Source organism: Ptychodera flava, chromosome 12 (genome assembly GCF_041260155.1).
Source record: "Ptychodera flava strain L36383 chromosome 12, AS_Pfla_20210202, whole genome shotgun sequence".
Classification (NCBI taxonomy): Eukaryota; Metazoa; Hemichordata; class Enteropneusta; family Ptychoderidae; genus Ptychodera; species Ptychodera flava.
Genome location: NC_091939.1, coordinates 23,822,436 through 23,836,122, shown reverse-complemented (window position 1 = coordinate 23,836,122; position 13,687 = coordinate 23,822,436). Strand labels below are relative to the sequence as shown.

The following is a 13,687-nucleotide window of genomic DNA, read 5'->3' as shown; positions in this document are numbered from 1 at the left end:
GCGCCATACCGTCTACTCACAGACCATGGACAATTTCGTCATAACTTGGCATAGCCTGTTTTGTCAAATGTTATGCCTTTTCGTGCCCCCTCTATGTCTCTGTCTATCTGTCTGCATGTGTCTCTGTCTGTCTCTAAAATTTATCCGTCTATGGTCACTGGTTGGAAGTCATAATTTTTTTGGATGAACAGATGAATATCAATGGTAGGATCCTGAGATTCTTCCGATATCAATCTGAAAGAAATTTTCACAAAACATGATTTAAAAGCTTAAGGTAGAACGCGCCTCGGGGACAGAAATTCGGGCTTTCAAATCTTATCCATTCTCTTCTGACGTACCACTAGGGGGCTCAATTTAAATTCTTGATGAAAGAAGTTTTCACCGTTTTAGTTTTTCGAAAATCGAAAATTTTATTTTTCCCCGTAAAGTTAACACAGGGATATGACGGTCATTTTGAATTTCTAATATCGGAAAATTGATGGTGACTTGTCTCTCTAGTACCAAAGTTTGCGCGGTGACCCCTGATTTTTATTCTTGATTTGGTAAGAGATTGGTTGAAAGTTTCATTGAGGAAAGTTTGAGCAAAAGTTTAAGTCTTTCACTTTCGAGGTGCATTACCTTAACAAAAATAGTTTGTTTTAATAATGATATCAAAAATATATGTCAATCTTTCTCGCAGGTTTTTTAAATCTCTGTAACGTAATGTCTACCAGAGTATAGACTCCGTGATATCAGATCCCCAGTGGCACAATCGGTTAGCGCGCCGTACTTATATGTCAGTACATGGTCAACGCACACGTTGTGCTGGATAGTGAGTAATGCGGAGGTTGTGAGTTCGAGCCTCACCTGGGGAATCCGTACTTTTATAAATATCTTGTGTCTTTGTCATTTCATATCGGAGAGGCGAACGTTTTTCGGTTTCGTCGGATCTGTACTTATACTATAACTTGGGGAGCGTTCAATTACTAAGGCGGGGCAGGCCGGCAAAATCCGGAAAGGGGGAGTGTCAACTTAAATTTGGAAATTGCATGGGAGTCAGGTATTTTTTTCATATTTTTCAAACAGCACATGGGGTTCACTTGATTCAATACATCCCAGCAAAAAGCAGTTTCAGTGTACAAAAATATTCTGGGAACCAAATTGACGGGCGAGGCTTGCCGAGCCCGTTAATTTGGCTTTCCTAGAGCCCGCGCCCATAAATAAACGTTAATGGTCAGAGCGGAGTCTGTATTTCCATTATATTATCAGCGAACCCAAGAAAACCGTCAAAATTTGCGAAAATTTCCGGAGGCGAACGACAACTGGGCCCCAAGAACTGAGCAACACGCGACGCACTGTCAAGCGCGCTGTAAAAAATTGGCAAATCCGGAGATGTTTTCACTGAAAAATGTATCTCAACTTGACCTACATGTGCTCAATTTTATTTCGTTTTTTATTATAATTTACGTTTGAGCTGTAAAGTACGATACTTTGAGTTGTTAATCTTATTATTCATATTCACGGGCATGTAAACAAACTATTACTGTGTATTGTGGTCAGTCACGTGGTTCTGCTCGACCAATCAAAATGCGACAGGCAGGGCATGGTAATATAATGTGTAGTAAAGTATCTTTCAGGTAGCATTCTGGTATTGTGGGAAGAGTATTCCACTTGGGAGCATGTCCTTGATCAAGCACTTTACCGTAGCTTACTTTGCTTCTCCTTACCCCAGAACGGTGGGTACTTAGGCCTGTCAATAGGCTCTTTAACACCTATATCCTGGCACTTTTGGTGACATGAAGGAATTTCAAATGCAATATTTTCCTCTGAAAGAAAATGCATCTATATGAAATGCGCAATTTCCCTTGGAAGTGAGGCCGATGAAAATATGGTTGAATGTTACAGCGTTTTCAATCAACCTGATAGAACGCATATCAACAGAAATGCCAGGATTTGTGGCCCAAGAAGGGAACGCGGAGTGGTCATGTACGTAGGTTTTACATGTGGTTCACAATGCTGTTGAGAAGTAAAGAATTGCACGAATTACATTTATATTGGGAAAACTATGGTTAAATTACATAAACATGACTTGGACAGAATGAAATAGAATGTAGAATAAAACTCATATCCATTTTAAATATAAAAAAATCTTTAGAACTGTATGGACAACACTTGAAAAGATTGCAACAGTTGGAGTGATATGGCAATCAACGTAAGAATTGAACAAGTCAAATCAGTAGCTATGGTGACAGTGACACATCAGACTCGGAGCTTTTGCCGAAAAAGAAAATGGCAGCAACACAAGTGATGATTTTTTTTTTGAACCTTCCGAGACAATATGTATACAATGTATACGAGATCAGGAAGAAGAGCTGGATGCTGGAAATATCTCTTTTCCACTGATGCTATATTGTATGTACGCACTGGTAATGGCCAGTGTTATCATTCAAGGTTGGATCAATACTTATTCAAACAAAATGGGAGGGTTTCATGAAATTTTTGTGATCTTAAAAGTGGGCGGATCAATTGGGGGAGGGGCAATGGGTGGGAGTTCACCTATTTTAACAGATGCACAAGAAGAATATGCCGGCCCAGCCCTGGCCCTAATCTGAGCGCTCCCTTCTGCCGTCATCCGTCTAACGTTCATTGACGTGGCTTTGGAATGAAATGAAATGAAGTCACTCAATCCAAGATTCGAAGCTGCTGAAGTAAAGCTTTCATCTGCCTGCATGCAACTTTCTCGTTTCGACGGATTGCTAAGCTCCGACAGAAAATGATGGTTCATTATCCAATAATTTTATTATTACAATTCAGGTATTGTTTTCAGGGACGACATAACGAGAAAAAAAACAGACAGAAATAAACGGAAAAATGTCGGAAAATACTTTCGCTGCGTTGTTATCTCTTTAATACACGGTGGTGAAGCTACTGCTTGTCTACATGTTAAAAACCAACGTTTTATCCGAACGACGAGACTTAACTGGGGTTACATGTAGTACCATTGACCTAAATGCATGCTTGCGCTTGCGCAAAACGCTAGCTGACCCCCGGGCTTCACGTATACCTTTCTTTCATATTCAATAGCTTTCATTGAACAGACTTGTTCTTCAAATAAGGTCGGCTGTAGCGTATTAGACGCCATAATATTTCTGTGGTTCCATCGCCAGCCGCTACCGACGATCGAAAGGGGTCGCTGTAGTAGTTGTCTGGGTGTCAAAAAGCATATCGTCAGACTTTGCTATATAAACAGGTGGGTATCTTTTGTTGTTCGCAAGCTGTCGGTGATCCGGTTTGCGTCGACATGAGAAATTGTGTGATTTACTCTTGTCAGTCGCCATTACAGGCACCGCAGTAATTCAGCGCTTTTCATAGTGTGGTAAAGGGCCCTTTCTACTACACTATTAAAAAGAACTGTCAACTACGGCAGTGCCTGTGGTCGCCATGACCATAGTCCCCCTATCCACACACAGTCCCACTATCCACCCACCGGTCCGGTGGATAGTGCCATGACTAAGAATATAATACAGTTTTGTACTCCTCAATCTGACGAATCAGGCAGTCTTCGTATCTGCTGTATACTGTGCTACCTAAAACGCTACATGATATGGGTCATAACGATCGCGCAATGCTTGATTTCTGTCGCAGATTGTCCAGCGGACACATCACCTGCATACATTGGAGAGACCATTCACATTGTACAATGGGCGAAAGTGTGTATCGCTACCTTCGTGACATGTTTGAAGAATTAGCATCGTGGACAGACGAGGTCATTTGGATTGGTTCCAACTTTGACCTGGTTACTCAAGCAAATCTGAAGTTGCAAAGAACCATAATGGAAATATTCGAACCCAATTTTGTTGCTTTCAACGAAGCAATGATTCAAAAGTTAGAAGACAACGGTAAACTTCCGAATTTCATCGCCGGGAAGGTCAAGAAGGTCATCGACATGAAAGCGAGGTTCCTGGACGATAACAGGCGAGGAGTTTCGAGCGCCTTCGATCGGGAGGAGTTTTTGAGAAATTATACCATCGCATCGAGGACCCTTGAGAAAATGAAAACCATGCGTGTCTTCGGTCTGGTTGGAAAGCACGACTCTCTCATAGCGGCGGCGCACTTTGAGTCTAAGGCTTCGCAATTCAAGACTTTCAAAGTGTTAGTTATATTGGCAACTCTTGCGGTGTCCGTCTCATTTCTACCGGGTCACCTGTTGCACATCAGCGGCATCGTGGCTTTCTTGGCTTGGTTTTTCCAAAGTCGGTTTTGGCTTCAACTGTGGGTCTTTGCTAGTTGGATTATTGCTACCTTGAGTGTATTAGCTGTTTACTTCTTGGTAGCAATGCCAATCCTTTTGGGACAAAATGTGTGAATATATATATATATATATATATATATATATATATATATATATATATATATATATATATATATATAGAGATATATATATATATATATTATATAGCAAGCAAGCACTATTAACCCAATTTTGGCAATAATTATAATTGCGGTTGTGAAAAAGACGAATATACAACTTACAAAATATGACAATTTAAAATGCATTTTTAAAATCGAGGATATATACACAGTAAAACTAAGTAAAAAAGCGCACAGGGTAAAATGACACCACACACACATACACACACACACACACACACACACACATATATATATATATATATATATATATATATATATATATATATATATATATATATATATATATATATATATAATGATTGAATAGATAATTTTTTATTAGCAATACATATCATAGTCAAAGATTCAAATAAAATAAACCATAGCAAGAAGAAACCTGTGCTGAGACCTACCCCTGCCCTGCCCCATTTCAGCAGCCCCTATGGTAGATTCAGTAATGCAGAACTCTTTATATGTATGTGTATATGTTCTGCCTTGATCGATTACAACCTGAAAGTTAAACTTAACGGATTTGAGTAAGTTGTTGCTCAAATCTGCATGTCGTGTTGAAAATCTAGTCTTTAGAAACTTTCCGAAATACCATCAGCGTCTATCTCCGTATCACACAATCAAATGCCTTTAGACTGCGCCCTCAGAGTACGTACTTATGTTTTTGTTCAATGTAATTGCTGTTATAACTTGCACAGTATAATAGTGACAAAGAACATCGGGCTAACAAACGTCGCAAATAATTGTTGAGTATTTTAATGATCAAAATTGCCAAATTCCGGTAATGTGTACTTATGTCTGCGGCAGTTTATTGACAATGGGGTTGTGCTTTCATTTTCTGGAGTCAACTATGCCGCATCTTTCTTGAAGGGAGCTCAGCTATTGTTACTGACCAAGAGTGATCCGTAACAATAGCTCAGGGTCAGGTCAAGGACGACTCAATGTAATGTCCGGACCTGCATGTGAATTGGTCATCGTGATTAATCAGTGGACTTGTTAATGCTAAGAGAGAAGTGTGATGACCCTTTACAGCGAACTATTTGACAAAGTTTGATGACGAGCTATCTTTTCATATTGATCTTTACATGTTATAACTTCTATCACCCAGGGAGAAATTCACCCTGCAAAACATCGATCAAATTCACATAGGATATAACCTCATGCTTTCGCAATATGTCACTGTTACTTTTGTAGACTGAAAGATCCGTCGCTCGAGGGCGCTCTCTACGCTCCCTAGGGGAGCGTGAGCGGCCCCGAGCGACGGATCTGTCTGTCTATTACTTTTGCCGCAGAAGAAAAGCCTGTTTATCAATTATGTGTTGCACACTGTATATAGATATGACTCTTTAAGATTTCATTTAGTTTTGGAATAATCGTATGATTTAACATCGGATAAAATATCTTTGTTTTGAAAAGTTTCTAACCATCAATTAAAAAGGAACCTAGCATTACACTATCAATTAAACTCGTGATGTCGCAGCGCATAAATTAGACACTAGGAAGAATTTTTACTGAAACTGGAAAAGAAGTAAACAAAGTTCCTGTTTCTTCATATCGTTTGGTCACAAATTGACCCATATTTGTATTTACGGTAGAAGTGCTCTATTTATGTCATTCTTTGTCAAATACCAAATTAAATTGTACTTAAAATTCATCAATCCAATATGTTGAACTTATAGCAAAAGTTATAATGTACCACTACTTATATCTTAAAATTACATTGAAACTGTTCCCATATAACTCCCATGCCGTTGAATAACGATAAAACTTGCTTCTAATTTCCAATTACGCAGGTCATTTGGTGTGAGTTCAGAGAGAACAATTTCATGAAGAACCTTTAAGTTTAATAGCAAAACGTTTTGCTATAACTCGGTTTGTTCTTAGACTATCACATGTATCGGCCACCGGCTAAGAGCATGAAAGGTTTGCATTGTAATTTAAAAGCCATATTTTCTTGTGGAACAAATGCTACTTATAAATAAAATGAACATAAAGATGGTTCAATTCTTCGAGTATACTCCTCTCTGGTACAGTTTAATTTCTGATTTCTGTCCAGCAACAATTACTCTGATGTCGCTCCACCTCAAATATCGGAAGCGGATATTTAAGCAATAAATGCACCACTCCGGCCCATAATGATGAATGAAAGAGAATTTTGCACGATATAATGTACGAAGAGACGCCGAGTACATTGTGGAATGCAAAGTATGCTTGAGTACATTGTGGACCGGGAGGAAGTTACATTATTGCTATCGTTTTAGTAATTCTATTGTTTTATAGATGTATAGTCAACATTACGGTGGCCCAAAACTACCTGTTCTCCGCATTCAAAGTCTGCGTCGCATTCAATTGTTTTTCTCTCACATATGTCTCCGCATTCAAAGTCTGCGTCGCATTCAATTGTTTTTCTCTCACATATGTCTACGCATTCAAAGTCTGCGTCGCAATCAAATGTTTTTCTCTCACATAAGCTTATGTCTCCGCATTCAAAGTCTGCGTCGCAATCAAATGTTTTTCTCTCACATATGTCTCCGCATTCAAAGTCTGCGTCGCAATCAAATGTTTTTCTCTCACATATGTCTCCGCATTCAAAGTCTGCGTCGCATTCAATTGTTTTTCTCTCACATATGTCTCCGCATTCAAAGTCTGCGTCGCATTCAATTGTTTCTCTCTCACATATGTGTCCGCATTCAAAGTCTGCGTCGCAGTTAATTGTTCCTCTCCTAGATGGGCCACAGGCGGCCCAAACACTATTAATAAGCTTATTATTGAGTTTTTCTCAGTTTTCTCTATCAGTTCTTCTCCCTTTCTTCACGCTCTGACTGATCGTAGGAAATAAAAGGAAATTACTTTATAGCCTAACCTAGCCTCTTGACTCTTTATTTATTTTACACCCCATTACAAGGACGTTTATCTCTCATATACACACATCTTGTAATTAATTAGTCAACATGACTAATTATGCTAATCCGTGGACTTATCAGGGATTTTACAGGTTAGTCAACATCGCGAAAGATAGGAAAGGTTACTAAAACTCCTTTTTCATTTACATCTCTATCTTTCCAATGTTGACCAACCCTTGATAAGTCCACGGATTAGCATAATTAGTTGTGTTGACTAATTAATTACAAGATGTGTATATGAGAGATAAACATCCTTGTAATAGGGTGTAAAATAAATAAAGAGTCAAGAGGCTAGGTTAGGCTATATAGTCAATTATTTTATTTACTACGATCAGTCAGGGCATGAAGAAAAGGAGAGGGACTGATAGTGACAGAGAAAACTGAGAAAAACTCAATAATAAGCTTTATTAATAGTGATTGGGCCGCCTGTGGATGGTCGTCGCAGTCAATGATTTTGTCACCAACACATGAAGGCGCTGGCAAGTTTTGGTGAGCGTGACCCTCGCTCCATGACCCATGATTGCATCGGGAAAAAGTATCACTCTTTTAGTGTTCGTGATCGCGAAAAGCTCATTTTTGAAGGTAAGTGACAAAGTAATTTATTGTATTGTAAGCTTATGGGGTTAATGATCTAGCCAAGGGGTACGCTGCTCACCAGTAAGGGCGCATCATAGTGGGTCCCACATGAGCGTCCGAATGTAAAACGGCAGCCATACATCCAGGGCTAGACGGTGGCTAGATCATTAACACTATAAGCTTACAATACAATGAATAACTTTGTCACTTACCTTCGAAATCAATGAGCTTTTCGCGATCACGAACACTGAAAGAGTGATACTTTTTCCGGATGCAATCATGGGTCATGGAGCAAGGGTCACGCTCACAAAATCTTGCCAGCGCCCTCATGTGTTGGTGACAAAATCACTGACTGCGACGCCCATCTAGGAGAGAAACAATTGAATGCGACGCAGACTTTGAATGCCGAGACATATGTGAGAGAAAAACAATTGAATGCGACGCAGACTTTGAATGCGGAGAACAGGTAGTTTTGGGCCACCGTACAACATCTATGGCGACAATACTGGATAACCGAATACAGTATCAGTAATAATCGGGAGGAAGGTGATGTTACAGATTCAACTGATGTTGACAAAGCTATAATATAATTCACAACAATCAAGGTGACGGGCTAGATTGAAAGACAGAATGCTGACATGATCTATTCAGGTGTCTGGAGTTTCAAAGCAGCAGCAATATTTTATGAGACCTGCCGCGGTGGCGCTCTTTGTGAAAGATAATGCCAACTCGCCCAAAATGTCGCGCAGGCGTAGATTCTAAACGAAATTAGAAGGCCAAAAAAACCGGGACAATTCAAGCGAGTCGACTTTTGACAATCAAAGTAGACTTCAAGACCAGAAATACTGTAAAATTTAGAACCCACCCCTACCTACCACTACTGGACAGGCATACTGAGACAGTTCTAACCTGAAGGTGTACATTAGGTAGTACCATGGATGTAATAGATAGATTTACATCCATGGTAGTACAGACATGCTAACTATCTTCGTTGTAAATTTACATAGACTTTATTGACATCACGATAAGTATACTGTCGTAACCTCGAGTCATAAAGTGAGTTTACTGGAAGCCAGTGCTAGATTCATGACCATAGGATGTATCTAGCGTACAATTTATGTTCGGTTAATAGAACTGATACTTTAACAGAATCGATTGGGTCAAACAATTGCGCCTTTCATTATAGAAGGCAAGATTATCAATTATTGTGTAATCATTGGCAATATATGTTTATGATGACATAATCACAGACGTATTATGGCCATAGAGCGAGACCAGGGAACTGATTGCGTGTTTACTGAAAATAAGTCTCGTGCTTTAAACGTATTCATGAAAAACAAAGAATATAAAACTACATTTAATTTCTCTTGAAAATTAAAACTCATTGGGACAAAATAGAGTCGTCACATTTTTCATTAATTTACCAGTAGAGATTATAATACAAACATAGTACGATTCCGATCAAGTTTGTCTAGATTATGGAAAATAATTCCCTCCTATATAATTAGCATGTAGATAAAGTAAAGTCATTTGGTTGGAATCCAGGAATCTCTAAATGTTTCCCAATCATGCTAATGGTAATTATATATAGTTTCTTTCGACTGTCTGTCGGGTTCTCATAACATTTAAAGAACGCGACGTTGAACTTATGTTCGCCTTTCCAAATTTGTTGCTTTTGGCAATTTGAGACACTGTCTCTTCAAGTTGCACCCGGCCGTTTGTGTGTAGGATGTGTGACGTCGCGTCATTACGTAACTCATTTACTTACTTTCGGCTGTACGATGGAGTCAGTCAGTCAATACGCCATTTCAAAACGCTGGTAAATCACTAAACTGGCCCGGATACGGTATGCACTGACACTCGGCCACAACCTTACAGTCACAACGACTGTACTAAGCATTTCAATTAATCGCAGTGTGACACTATTGGCTGTGACATGCCTTCCTAAATAGATGTTTGGACGTGTGAACAAACCTAAAATTTGAGAATCACCCACTGAAGCATGATGCAATTGAACTTTGCCGTAATATTTGAATTTTATCGCTGTATTTCAAGGTGACATTGCAGTCCAGGAGCTTTTTCATTCAGCTTCGCTGATCATACGTGAACATTTCACTATAGAAAGTATACATTAGCTAGTAACGGCATACAAGCATAATGAGAAATGAAACTGCCAAAATATACGAAGGGCAACGACCTTTCAGGTGACTTACCACGGATATTTTGCTATTTTAATATCAAATCGAAGGTCACCAAATCCAGTTGATGTAATGCCCTTGAAAATTTCTAAATGTAAAATTTCTAAGCGTGGTCTGACTTTATACATAAAATTAGTTTAGTTGCTAATTGAAACTTGTGTCGACGAAGGAGTGGAATCCATTGTTCAAGTGTACAGACGGATTCTCAATAAAGAACAAAGCACAACAATAGCATTGTTGATGACTAATGTTAATAATTCAGGCAGCCTTATCAGATCCCCAGTGGCACAATCGGTTAGCGCGCCGTACTTATATGACAGTACATGGTCAACGCACACGTTGTGCTGGATAGTGAGTGATGCGGAGGTTGTGAGTTCGAGCCTCACCTGGGGAACCCTAATTTTTGACGAAAGAGTGGGGTTTTGTTTTGGTATGCATTTTTAAAGTCTGTGCGAGCAAAATAAATAGTCAGTTCGTTAGCCTCTTCTGTATTCTGCTTCTAGACGTATAATAGAAGTTTGTTACGAGAGACAAAGATACGTCAATGGTAACAGGCATATAGCAGACACGTGCATTCAAACGGCTAATAAACAGGTGCCCGGAAAGCCAGGCAGCATTGGACCCCCGTGCATGTGAAATGGCGTTGTGGACAAAATGTCAGTCGTCCCTATAATTACTTGTACTATATACTTCCAAGCACATTTTTCTGAGCGCTTCTTGAACATTTATAATGGCCATGTGTTTAATGTTGTGGGTTCATGGACCCCGGTCATGGACGCACCCGGTTTCCTGGTTTTAGGACCACATTAACAATCACTGCCTCGACGGAAACAAATTCCTTATTTGTGTCCATGACTGCTTACACTGTGATATCACGAACGAAGTCTGTCTGGACTGATTCGACCCCGCGTCAAAGGTCGATAGCATATGCTGAGCTGACTGTCCACGTGTACCATATGGTGGTGAATGAGTAAAATGTGATTGAATGAGTGGGCGTTGCTTTCATGAATGTTTTTATATTTTGCCCTCTCTCTCTCTCTCTCTCTCTCTCTCTCTCTCTCTCTCTCTCTCTCTCTCTCTCGCATTTGCAAGTTTATGATTGAAAGTCTGATCGCTAAGGTCTCTCCTTCCTCAGCCTCTACGTTACTGGCTTAAATTTCTGTATCATTACGATGACAATGTCAAAAATCACAGATGGTTTTAAATGCTACTAAACATGAAAATAGCAACCATTATAAAATAATTACTAATGCGGAAACCATATTACTAATAATGGTTTATACTTTAAAATACCTACAATAACTAGTAATTTATTTCATTTGTATGAATCTTAATTTGAAGATCGACAGATCATTAATTCAATAAAAGGATAATATGGGTATGAATAAATAACTATTATTTACAACGTTGATGTTACTATAACATGAAATTCTTGTTTAAGATGCAGCGTCCGTAATGTTGGCTGACATGCCTTTCTACATATTGAGATCTCAATTACATCCTGTTTCAGTCGACTGCGGTTTCTTTTTCGCTGTGTTTTGAAGCAGCAATTTAGATGCTGTCAAAGGTGGGTCAAATTTAATAAAGCATTCTCGGGCTGATTATGACCTTTAAGGTAGAACGTGGCTCGGGGGGGGGGGGCAGATATTCGGACTCAAATTTCTACAACTCTCTTCTGATCTACCACCTACGGGGCTTAAGGCCTCACCACGTCACTTCTATCAGGTTTTTAACTGCAAGTTGATCGCTGAGTGAGGAAAATGAGGAAAGCAGACTTAAAATTTCCACTGCAATGTGCATAAAACGTAATGAAATATATTTTCTAATAATCACTTTATGATAAAATGATAATTACGGTTTTTGTTATGCTAATGGAGCAATTTTCTATGGGCCAATGTAAGGGTTCAGAAACAGTGCCTTCGAACTATGTTTCTTTAAAATATATGCTGTTTCTCCGCAATAAGGCTATAGATGTTACTAAAGATAGTTCGCGCCTCGAAAATGAAACTTTAGGTCAAACTTTCGTCAGTGAAACTTTCAACCATTCTCTTTCAAAATCAAGAATAAAAATCGGGGGGTCATCGTGCAAAGTTCGGTACTGGCCAAGAAAATGGCAAATTACCGAATATGTACCGATATTTTTAATTCAAAATGGCCACCACCCCTGTACTACAGGCCAGCGAAAACTTTATTTACTCCATAGGCTTCAAAATGAACCCCAAAAATAGGTGGACCAAAAGACTATAGTACAAGTTGGAAAGTCCGAATATCTGTTCTCGAGGCGCATTTTGAAACATGGACGCACCGGACGTTGCTGTTTTTATCCCTTGCCAATCTAATCCCCGCGCATGTGTGGACGATCCAACTTAATTTCTATTAATAAAACAGCCAAGACATCTAGTACAGGAACCTGAAGTCACTTTCTGTCGGTTGGTTTTATTTTCTTGTGTGGTATATTATTTTTGAGTCGTATCTCATCATTGCTTGGGGTGTCCTGTAGGCTTTTATATTTGATGTAAAAATATCAGATTTCTGGCACGGTAATCCGACTGTGCAACTTTGGAAACTTACGCATTTTATACTGTCTGTCCTATGGATGTCTTTAGATGTCATTTCCTGTCATGTTTAGACTTGCTGGCGTCAAAAAAATTGCGTATTTTTCTTGTATCTCTTTCTCCCCTAAGTCAGAAAAATGCTGACATTTTGTCAAATAACTCTTAACACGATTGGAACTAATTTGAGATAATTGGATCTTCACTTTTTTCAAATTTCTCAAAAGTGTTAGGTGCTATATAGCTGAATGTTGCAATATTACAAATTACTCATAAAAACAAGTGTGTAACTGACAAAGAAAAGCAGATGAGCAGATCAGCTTACATTTGCGGATCATAACAATATTACTTCACCATCAAATTATCCCAATTAATTCCGATATCGTGTTTGTTCAGTCAAACTGTCAAAAAACGCCCTGGACAAGAACGTCCAATGACTGAAAATGTATAAGTCACGATCATCGATAGTTATGGCCTAATTTTCACCCGTTTTAAACCTTTTATCACTTCTTAAAAGTATAAGATGTTTTGATACAATGTAGAAAAGAAATTCAACATTACTTTATATATCACTGCACATACAATAGTAACTTGGCCTAGAGCTTTGATTTTATGACAAGAGTCGAAATCGGCAACAGAACCGAACCGGCAGCCATAGCTGACGATCTAATACTGGCGAAGCATGTGCTGGGATAAGATCGGCAGGTGATAAAACGGCACTGTACCGGTATTAATTAAAGGGATACAGTTGTCGGAACTGCGCTCAAAGGTCGTTTGGGACCCATACATCAATGTAAACACTGTATCCTAGGTACGATGGTGATTTATGAAAGTTAAAAAAACGCCTGTCATAATCTACACCGTTTAATTTAAATATTGCAGCTATGATGATGAGGTGCGTCCAGATAGTGCACAAAATACATTGTTTGTAAACAAGAAACTCATACAGGCGCAGTTTCGACGACCGTTTTCCTTTAAACCAAGTTGGCTAAAAACAATTTTTTGTCTACTATTGAAAAAGTACAAAGTCTACCAATGTGAGTGTCGACAGTGAGGC

The 13,687-nt window shown here is 39.0% G+C and overlaps 1 long non-coding RNA gene and 2 other non-coding genes across 3 annotated transcripts; all 3 read left to right on the top strand.

The window, feature by feature from the left end:
- The first annotated feature begins 736 nt into the window (after positions 1–736).
- Trnai-uau (transfer RNA isoleucine (anticodon UAU)) lies at positions 737–854 on the top strand. Its single transcript has 2 exons — positions 737–774; positions 819–854. It is a non-coding gene; the product is annotated as a tRNA-Ile (tRNA).
- A 2,176-nt stretch (positions 855–3,030) lies between these two features.
- Positions 3,031–4,338, top strand: LOC139146111 (uncharacterized). Its single transcript, XR_011555083.1, has 2 exons — positions 3,031–3,229; positions 3,625–4,338. It is a non-coding gene; the product is annotated as an uncharacterized lncRNA (long non-coding RNA).
- A 6,016-nt stretch (positions 4,339–10,354) lies between these two features.
- Positions 10,355–10,472, top strand: Trnai-uau (transfer RNA isoleucine (anticodon UAU)). Its single transcript has 2 exons — positions 10,355–10,392; positions 10,437–10,472. It is a non-coding gene; the product is annotated as a tRNA-Ile (tRNA).
- Positions 10,473–13,687: the final 3,215 nt, after the last annotated feature.